Raw genomic sequence first — 10,869 nt, 5'->3', positions numbered from 1 at the left:
TCCCCTGGACACATTGGCTTATTGTGCTTAGAGGTAACAAAGGAGCAAGAGGTTTCAGCAGCTGCAAAGTTGTTGATATTACACAAGGGAACATCAGCATTCTCATTAATGGCACATACTGAAGCCAGGACCCTGTTTCAGAGGTAAGGGCTCGGGAACCATACGAAATAGGAACAGCAAAATTCCATTCAACCCCTTGAGCCTGCTTCTCCATTCAATAGGATTTTGGCTGATCTGACATTCTCCACATGCAGTTTCCTGCCCTTTTCCTGTAACTGTTCATCCCCCGACTGATCACGAATCTGGTAAAAACAATGACTGCAGATGCTGAAAACCAAATACTGGAAGAGCACAGCGATCCGAGTTTTAAGTGTGATATGAAGGCTGTCAACACAGTTATTGGGACGGGGGAGCGGGGAGCTCAGGTCGAACTTGGGGACTAAAACAATGGCTTCACACTTCACAATATTTAACTAAGGGAATGTTTATAGTTTATAGCTAAAAATTCTTGAAGAAGGGCTCATGCCCGAAACGTGGGTTCTCCTGCTCATGGGATGCTGCATGACCTGCTGCGCTTTTCCAGAACACGTTTTCTGCTCTGATCTCCAGCATCTTCAGTCCTGACTTTCTCCGAGAGAATCCCATGGAGTCTCACAGAGTGACACAGATGTACAGCACGGAAACAGACCCTTCAGTCCAACTCATCCATGCAGCCCAGATATCCTAACCTAATCTAGTCCCATATGCCAGCACTTGGCACAAATCCCCATAAAACCTTCCTATTCATATACACGTCCAGATGCATTTTAAATGCTGTAATTATACAGCCTCCACCACTTACTCCAGCAGCTCATGCCATCCATGCATCACCCTCTGCGTGAAAAGGTTGCCACTTAAGTCCCTTCTATATCTTTCCCCTCCCCTCCCTAAAAGTATGCCCTGTAGTTCTGGACTCACCCATTCCAGGGAAAAGAACTTGTCTATTTGCCCTCTCCATATCCCTCATGATTATATAAACCTCTATAAGGTCACCCCTTAGCATCCGACGCTCCAGAGAAAACAGACTATTCAGCCTCGCCCTATAGCCCTATAGCCCAACCCTCCAATCCTGGCAACATCCTTGTAAATATTTTCTACACCTTTTCTAGTCTCACAACATCTTTCCAATAGGAACCAGACCAAAATTACATGCAATATTCCAAACGTGGCCTGACCAAAGTTCTGTACAGTGGCAACATGAGCTCCCAACATCTATCCTCGATGCTCTGACCAACAAAGGAACGCACACCAAACGCTTTCTTTACTACCCAATCTGCCTGCGTCTCTACTTTTAAGGAACTATCAACCTGAACTCCAAGGTCTCTTTGCTCAGCAACACTTCCAAGGAACTTACCATTAAGTGTAAAAGTCCTGCTCTGATTTGTTTTTCCAAAATGCAGCACCTCATATTTATCGACATTAACCTCCATCTGCCACTTCTCAGCCCATTGGCCCATCTGATCAACGTCCCGTTGTAATCTGAGGTAATCTTCTTTGCTGTCCACGACACCTCCAATTTTGGTGTGATCTACAAACTTACTAACGATACCTCCTCCGTTCACATACAAATCATTTACATAACTGACAAAAAGTAGCGGACCCAGCATCGATCCTTGTGATACACCATTGGTCACATGCCTTCAGTCTGAAAAGCAACCCTCCATCACCACCCTCTGTCTTCTTTCTTCTAGCCTGTTCTGTATCCAAATGGCTAGTTGTCCCTGCATGCCATGAGATTAAACCTTGCGCACCAGTCTCCCATGAGGAACCTTGATGAACGCCTTCCTGAAGTCCATATAGATCACATCCATTGCTCTGCCCTCATCAATCCACTTTGTACTTCTTCAAGAAACTCAATCATGTTCGTGAGACATGATTTCCCAAGCATAAAGCCATGCTGACTATCCTGAATCAATTCTTGCCTTTCCAAATACATGTAAATCCTATCTCTCAGGATTCTCTCCAAAAGCTTGCCCGTCACGGATATCTGTCTCACTGGTCTATAGTTCCCTGGCTTTTCCTTACCACATTTCTTAAATAGGGGCACCACATTAGTCACCCTCTAGCCTTCCGGCACCTCACCTGTGACTATTGATGACACAAATATCTCAGTGAGAGGCCCAGCAATCACTTCCCCAGTTTCCCACAGAGTTCGAGGCTACTCCTGATCAGGTCCATGGGATTTATCCACTTCTCTGCATTTCAAGATATCCAGCAATTTCTCATCTGTAATATGGACATTTTTTCAACATGTCAGCATCTACTTTCTCACATTCTATATCTTCCATGCTCTTCTCCAGAGTAAACACTGATGCATAATATCCGTTCAGTATTCCCGACCCCCACCCCGCCACGATCTACTGCAGCTCCACACAAAGGCCGCCTTGCTGATCTTTGAGGGGACCTATTCTCTCCCTTGTTATCCTTTTGTCCTTAACGTATTTATAAAAAAAACCCTTTGGGTTATCCTTAACTCTATTTGCCAAAGCTATCTCATGTCCCCTTTTTGCCCTCATGATTTCCCTCTTAAGTATGCTCGTACTGCCTTTATACTCTTAGGATTCACTCGATCTCTCTGTCGATACCTGACGTATGCATCCTTCTTTATCTTAACCAAAATCTCAATTTCTCTGGTCATCCAGCATTCCCTACACCGACCAGCCTTTCCTTTCACCCGAACAGGAATATACTGTGTGTGGATTCTTGATATCTCATATTAGAAGGCTTCCCATTTTCCAGCAGTCCTTTAACCTGCGAACAACTGACCCAATCAGCTTTTGAAAGATTAGATTAAATTCTTGCCTCATACTTGAGTATTCCTCCAATTTAGAACTTCAACCTTTAGATCTGATATATTATTTTCAATCACTATTTGTAATGTTAATAGAATTATGGTTGCTGGCCCTTAGGTTTTGCACCCTCGCCAGTATGTACATCCTCGTTGTGAATTAGAAAATTTCCTTGTACACACTTAACAAATTTCTCTATTTGGCGGATAAGTAAATGGGCAGGAGTTATACCTTGGGTCAACTCCTGCCTTCATTCCTATCAACCCTAACCCAATAGTCCAACGGCACTTTACCTTGCAACTGCCGAATGTGTGACACCAGCCCATTTACCTGCTCCCTCCTCACTATCCAAGGGCCCAAACTTACCTTCCAGTTGAAGCAGCACTTTACCTGCTCTTCCCACAACCCAATCTACTGCATTTGCTGCTCACAATGTGGTCTCATCTACAATGGGGAAAACGAAGCCTAAACTGGGTGACTGCTGCACAGAACATCTACGTTCTGCCCGCAAAAAGAACCTGAGCTTCCAGTTGCCTGCCAATTCCACACCCCACCCTGTTCCCTGTCCAATATCTCTGTCTCAGGTTTACTGTAGTGTTCCAGTGAAGCTCAGCACCAGCAGAACGAAGAGCACCGAATATTTCACTTGGGGACCATACATCCTCCGGTCCCAATATCGAATTAAATAATTCTAGGGCCTGAAATCCATAGTATCCTCGTCCCTTCCACGCACACCAAGCCTTGTTATCACACAGTCTGTCATTACACACTACCTATTCTGAGCCACGAACAGTCTCCATTCACCCTCCCACGCAGATCGTTATCAACTCCTTTTCCTGTCCAACAATTCTTCCCTCGCTTTGGGCTCTGTCCTGATCTATCATTTACTGCATCCGCCTTCCTCCCACAATATCTCCTGCATATAAACCAACGTTTTCCCAATCACCATCAGTTCTGTGGAAGGGTCACCGGCAACTCCTGTTTTTTTGTTTCTGATGTACAGCATCCGCAGTTCTTTCAGCTTTTTACTGAGGTAGAGTTGGAAATTGTTTCGAGAGACAGAATGAGACGGGGGAGAGACAGAACAGACATGAACTGTTGATCTCCGTTGTTATTCATAACGTAAAATCATTGTAGTACGATCATTTCCGTTAAGCATGAATGGCTGTTCGGGAGCTTGTGGCGCAACGGTAGCGCGTCTGACTCCTAATCGGCCTGTTGCGTGCTCGAATCGCGTCAGGCTCACTGACGTCAGCTTCTTACATTTCAAATCAAGAAAGGAGAACGATCACTCCGGATATCTGCGAAACAACGTCTTCTTTCCGGAAACTTTCGATCACACGTGAAGCTTTGCTGTCAGTTTGATTTGTGAACACTGTGTCAGGGAGGTGATGTCCCCATTGTTTGGGTAAATGCTCAGCTCCCCCAGTTCATCACGGGATTCAAACACAGCCGTCTCCCTCTGGGCAGCCACTTCGTTCAGTTGGTGACAGCGCGGTGTGAATAACCTAATACCAACACTTTTACAACATTATCCAGAGACTCCCAGCTTTATGTTTCAATCTATCAGGAGAGTGACAGCGAGTTCAGATAGAAATGTTTCCCACCAACAGCAAATTCTTTCCTCTCACTGGACACAGTTAAAATTGTCTTTATTCAACAGAAGGAGCGGAAACTACAGTCTGACGGCCCCTCTCCACATTAACGGTGAGCCTGAATTTTATAAACGGTGTCAGTAAAATCCAATGGTGGACACTGATTTGGTTCAATCGTTTTTTTTTGCCAAGCGTAATTCACCGAGAGGATGCTGCTGTGTCAAACGGCGTGGGGAATTACTGCAGGGCCTCCTTGCGCATGGAACACACCACAACTGATGAGTTTCACCTTGACCAGTTTATTCCTATCTCGGAGAAGAGAGGTTTGATGATTCGGATCATAGCAGCCAGACAGAGAACAGGAGAAGAGCACTCAGCCCTTCACAAGCTTGACACCACAGCTGGGTCATCGTGGCCCGTGTATCAGTATGGGATAGTAATCTGCATCTACTGACTGGAAGCACAGCAAATTGGAGTGCTGGTGGGACGATCACACAGGAGAAAACGGCTTCGACCTATCAACTGAGTGGCTCCCAATGCGCAACTCCGCTCACCTCAACTGAATAACTGTAAACAAATTACTCTGTAATTCAAAGGAATACTCCGTTTTGAATCTGCATTGTGGCATGTACCTTCGAGAATGATGTCAGAACACCTTCATTGCTGTGATGGAGTATCCTGTTGGGCAGAATATATCCGTTGTCAATTTTCCACGTTCTGTTGGTCCAACTCTGATTTCACTCAGACTCACAAAATGTGTGACAGCGCAGACTGAGGCCATGCAGCCCACCTTAGCTCTGCTGGCTCAACACAATATGTAAATAAGTGTCTCATTCTGTCGCCTTATCCCTGTAAATCTTCACATTGTTACATTGAACATGCCCACCGAATTCCCTTTTGTGTCCATTGAATCTGCCTTTGTCACTGTCAGACAGCGACTTACTGACCCCACTCCCTGTGTGAAAACGGTCTTCCTAATGTCACTTTTACTTATTTTTCTGATGACTAAATCTCTGACAAATCATTCTCGATCTTTTCAGGACTGGGAGCATTTTCACTGCATTATTTCCTCTGTCTAAAACCCTCATGACGTGGAAAACTTCAATCAGACCAGCATTCAGCCCTCTTTTCTCCAAAGAGAGCTGCCCCAAACTTTCCAATGTCCCATCATTGCTGACATTCCTCAGGACGGCAACATTCACTTCAACCTGTTCAGCGCCGTCTGCAATTACTTCACTTCCCCGCTTCCTGAAGTATCACCCTCAGAATTGAGCATAATACAGGTGGAGGATTCATTCAGACTCGGATTGCGCGGGCGAAAAATCTGCAATACTTGTTCTCACTTTCACCACGTGTTTCCCTTCGCCGTGTTCACTGCAATGGCAGCTCTGCACCGTCCCTAATTCAGGCAGTCCGATCTTATTTAACGAAGTGGCTTTTTGAGAAAATTCATCGGACATTTTTGCTCAGGTCAATTTAAGGAATCGACTGGGATTGGAACCCGGGAACTCTCACACGGCTGCATGTGCTCGAAGACCCAAAGATAGAATCACATTCCAGACTAACGAGCCACCAGCCATGGGTGCAGCCAGCTCCTGAAGCAGCTGAGACTTGCTCAGTACGAAATACATTGTACATTACTCCCAGAAACGCAAGCAGCGAAGAGTTTCAAGAACATCTGCTTCTCAATCTGTCTCCCTGCTCCCAGGACGCTGCTGTTTGTCCCGTCCCCAGGGACCGGGCTCACTCCACTGGTGAATAATTGAACCATTTTGTTTCTACTTGGAAGCTGTGCTGGTGGAAGGCAGAGCCCATTCACTCTTCTGCTCGCTCTCACTATGACGTGAGGCAGGAGAAGTCAGTTACAGTCATGCGTCGGAAATGGGCAATTTTGAACTTGTTCCAAAGGTCTTGTTAACGGAGAGACAGAAAGATGACGTGCTGTCGGGACAGAGAGAAATGGACACCAGAGACTCTTCCCTCAGGTAAATTGATATGAGTGCATTTTTCTGCAGCCTGCTTGGTGTTCAGAATTTATCTTGACACAGCAATCCTGCAGAAAGTCTTTTATTACACGGGCGTTGGTTTCTTTACTGCAGGAAATGGACTAAAACAGCAAGTCACGTATTTCAAATTCACCGGTTCATTGCCATCTGAGAGAAGAGGTTTCACACGCAATCAGGACACACCGACAGAGAACAGGACAAGACAGCACCATTACACAGGAAAGTCGCTCAAGGAGGGTCGGAGCAATAGCAGAGGACCGTTTCGAACAAAAGACCCCTCGGTTATGGGCCCAGCACGCTCTCGCTGCCCCACACGGCCCCAAGGTGCAACGAGGCTTTCCGCCGATCCCTTCAGCCTTTCTTCTGGCGCGTGGCATGGACGTTCGAGACTGATGTCAAAGATCTTCACTGCTGTCGTCTTGTATGGTGTTGCGCAGACGTATGGAGGCTGTGTAAATATAAACTTTTTCTAACTTCCCACATTCTCTTGTGATTTCACTCTGAATAGACGCGATGCGGCCCACCTTCGCTCTGCTGGGTCTACACAGTAAGTAAACGTGGGTCTCTATTCGTATCATTCTCTTGCCTTCTCCATGTAATTCTGCACATTGTTACTTTAAACATGACCACCGATTTCCCGTTTGCGTCTAATGAATCTGCCTCTTTGTCAGTGACAGTTAGGGATTTACTGACCTCAACCACTCCCTGTACGAAAGCATTCTTCCTCATGTCACTTTCGGTTCTTTTCCTCATGACTTTTAAACTCTGCCGAATCGTTGCCGATCCTTTCAGGCGTGGGAACATTTTGACTACATTACTTTCTCTGTCTGGACTTCGCATGACTTGAAAAGCTTCAATCGGTCCAGATTTCAAACTTCTGTACTCTGAAGAGAGCTGTCCCAAATTTCCAATCGACCCTCATCGCTGACATCCCTCAAACACTGCACCACTCACGACAACTTATTCAACGCTATCTCCAATCATTTCACTTCGCTGCTTTCTGTCCCATTGGTCCTCCAGGGAGCCCAACCTCGTTTAACGAAGGTGCTTTTTGAGAAAATTAAACAGACACTTTTGCACAACTCATGAAACGCGGGCTCGTCCGGGATTTTAACCCGGGACCTCTCGCACGTTTGCTGGGGATTACACTGAGGGGGAAGGGAATCCTTTCCCACAGTCCCCACATTTCCACGACTTCCGCATTGGGTGGAGCTTTCCTTGTGTTGCTCTGGGTTTGAAATTACAAACAGAGTGGGGACATAGTCTTTCCCACCGCGAGGGGTGTGATTTTAATTCCCCAATCTGAGTAAATGGTTTGAAGCACTTTTCACAGTCAGCGCTCTGAATCTCCCTCACTCGGTATCTCAGTATTCTCCCTGCCACACCAGTGTCCAAAGTCTCTCAAGCAGACAAAAGCAAACATTTATTCAGGACCATGGGGGCAATGGATGATGCATCTGACTCCACCTACTTGTTTCAACTGCAGCTCACACCTTCTTCACACATCTCAATTAATCTTTCTCATTGTCATGAAACCGGCGTATGGGTACAATTCCTAATCTGCAGGAATGAGAATCGTTTCACTGTCTCGCGTCAGGAAATGTCCCTGAGAACATCAGAGTCAAGTCACAGCGCTGTCAGAGGAGGGGAAGCTGAAATAGCCCCACACGCTTCTCATGGGCACATTTCACTTTCCCCAACACACTGCCCCAGCCACTGCGGCTCTTGGGAGTGGAAAGGGAACAAGCACCAAAACCCAGTCTCAGCTTTGTAAATCTTCAGGAAATAAGAAAACTGTTCATCCCTTCGGGTCTTCCATCCTGGGCAGACAGCGTTAATTTTAAATGGCTGTCCAGTCAGTGTCGATTCGTTTTGGCTGAAAAAACCTTCCTTATCTCATCCCAGCATTTCTTGCCACAGAAAAATGTGCGGCAGAGTTCATGTATATATTTCCTTCTATGGTATTTTGTAAATTACATTCGTTTTCTGGTTGTTTGTATAGGGTATTTCAGGTTCATTAGTCGCTGTTTAATTGTGTTGGTAAATTTGTGGGCTACCATGATGCTGAGAGGGTTGAGTTGTCTGGACATCATTTCCCAGATGTCTTTAATGTAAAGTAATGTGGCTCGGGTTTCTGCAGACGTTGTGTCTGCTTGTGTCAGTTTGTTGATGTGAAATCGGCACACTGGGTTTATTGGGTAGGCAAAAGTGAGGACTGCAGATGCTGGAAACCAGAGTTCAGATCAGAATGGTGCTGGAAAAGCACAGCAGGTCAGACAGCTTTTGAGGAGCAGGAAAATCGACGTTTCGGGCAAAAGGCCTTCACCAGGAATAGAGGCAGGACAACTCCAGGGTGGAGAGATAAATTGGGGGTGGGGTGTGCTGGGCCGAATGTAGCAAAAAGTACAATAGGTGAATGGGGGTGGGGATGGAGGTGACAGATCAGGGAGGAGGGTGGAGCGGATAGGTGGGGAGGGAGATTGGCAGGTAGGCGAGTTCATGAGCACAGCGCTGAGCTGGAAGGTTGGAATTGAGGTAAGGTGGGGGGAGGGGAAATGAGGAAACTGATGAAGTCCACATTGATGGCCTGGGGTTGATTTTACCCCAAGCGGAAGATGAGGCGTTCATCCTCCAGGCATCGGGTGGGGAGGGAGCGGCGATGGAGGAGGCCCAGGACCTGCATGTCCTCGGCAGAGTGGGAGGGGGTTTGAAATGTTGGGCCATAGGGCGATGGGGTTGATTGGTGCCGGTGTCCTGGAGATGTTCCTTCAACCGCTGTGACTTGACTCTGCGAGGAGTCTCCAGTCTCCCCAATGTAGAGGAGATCGCATCAGAAACAATGGATACAAGAAATGACATTGTTGGATACACAGGTGAAAGCCTTCGACCGACCACAGCCCGGATTCGATTTCCGGGCAGGGAAGAAATTTTCAGTAGAGCTATCAGCATGCGTCCGCTTTTCCCTGGTGGTCTAGTGGTTAGGATTCGGCGCTTTCACCGCCGTGGCCCGGGTTCGATTCCCGGTCAGGGAAACGATTCTCAGGGAGTTTATAGGTTACACGTTCTTCTTAAATGCTCTGTACAGTTATTTATTGATCTTCGAAGTTCCTAGGTGCTGCAGTGTGTCGTGGCTCGTTGAAATAGTGTCCTGATTCAGATTTGTTTGTATGTGTAGTGGTGATTGCTTCTGTAGTTAAGTTTTTGGTTCGCGTGCGTTGTTTTCCTGTAGACGCTGTTTTGAATTTACCATTGACTGTTCGCTCTACTGTGACATCTAGAAATGGCACTTTGTTGTTGTTCTCCTCTTTTGTGAAGTTTATGCAGGAAGGATATTGTTGATGGTGTTGTAGGTTTCCTCTAATTTGTTTCATTTTTTGATGACAAAAGTGTCATCGCTGTAGCAGACTCTAAGTTTGGGTTGGATCGTTGGAAGGGCTGTTTGTTCGAGTCTCTGCATTATTGCTTCTGCTAGGAATCCTGATACTGGTGGTTTCATGCGTATTTCGTTGATTTGTTTGTAGGGCTTGTTATTGAGTATGAAGTGGATGGTAAGGCACAGTTCCACGAGCTTGACAGTGCTATCTTTGTGATGAAGTTGATGCTGTGTTTGAGTCTTTGTTTCTTCGAGTAGTGCCTTCAGTCTTCTTTGGCCACGTTGATGTTAATGGATGTGAACAGGGCTGTTATGTCAAAGGACAACATTATTCCATCCTCTTCTATCTTTGTGTCTTTGGTGTTCAGGAATTCTTGGATGGAGTAAATGGAGTGAAGTGAATCTTCGACTAGGTGTTTTAGCCTTCGGTGGAGGCCTTTGACGAGTCTGTATATTGGTGTTCCAAGTAGTGAGACTATGGTCTGGGGGGGGCTCCTGGTTTGAAGGGGAGGAGAACAGCAACAAAGTGCCATTCCTTGATGTCACAGTGGAGCGATCAGTCAATGGGGAACTTCAAACTGGCATTTACAGAAACACAACAGACCCAAACCAAGGACTTAACCACAGAAGCAATCACCCCAACACCCACAAACGAAGCTGCATCAGGTGATTATTTCAACGAGCCACTACACACTGCAGCACAGAGAAACTACGAAGAGCACAAGAGAAATACGTATATAGTGTATTTAAGGAGAACGGGTCCCCAATAAACCCCCTCCGCCGATTTCTCATTGATACTTTCAAGGTGACTCTCAAAAATTCGGTTTGACCCTCCATTCTTTCCTGTTTGTTTTTGTGGGTTTTGAAAGCTTTCGCAATCCTCTGACTGAGTATTGGAGTTGGGAGGTTATGTTGTGGCTGTACAGGACAATTTTTAGACCACTTCTGGAATATTGTGTACAATTCTGGTCTCCCTCCTATCAGAAGGATATTGTGAAATTTGAAAGGGTTCTGAAGCACCAATGGATCCACAGAGAGGAAGAGGCCCTTCTGCTGCCCTGAGTGTG

General features: G+C 46.2%; 1 non-coding gene across 1 annotated transcript; it reads left to right on the top strand.

Annotated features, from left to right (window-relative positions):
• The first annotated feature begins 9,389 nt into the window (after positions 1-9,389).
• Positions 9,390-9,461, top strand: trnae-uuc (transfer RNA glutamic acid (anticodon UUC)). Its single transcript has one exon. It is a non-coding gene; the product is annotated as a tRNA-Glu (tRNA).
• The last annotated feature ends 1,408 nt before the right edge of the window (positions 9,462-10,869 follow it).

This window comes from Chiloscyllium punctatum, chromosome 36 (genome assembly GCF_047496795.1).
Source record: "Chiloscyllium punctatum isolate Juve2018m chromosome 36, sChiPun1.3, whole genome shotgun sequence".
NCBI lineage: Eukaryota > Metazoa > Chordata > Chondrichthyes > Orectolobiformes > Hemiscylliidae > Chiloscyllium > Chiloscyllium punctatum.
Note: the sequence above shows the minus strand (reverse complement) of the source record. Positions and strands in the feature narration are given on the sequence as shown.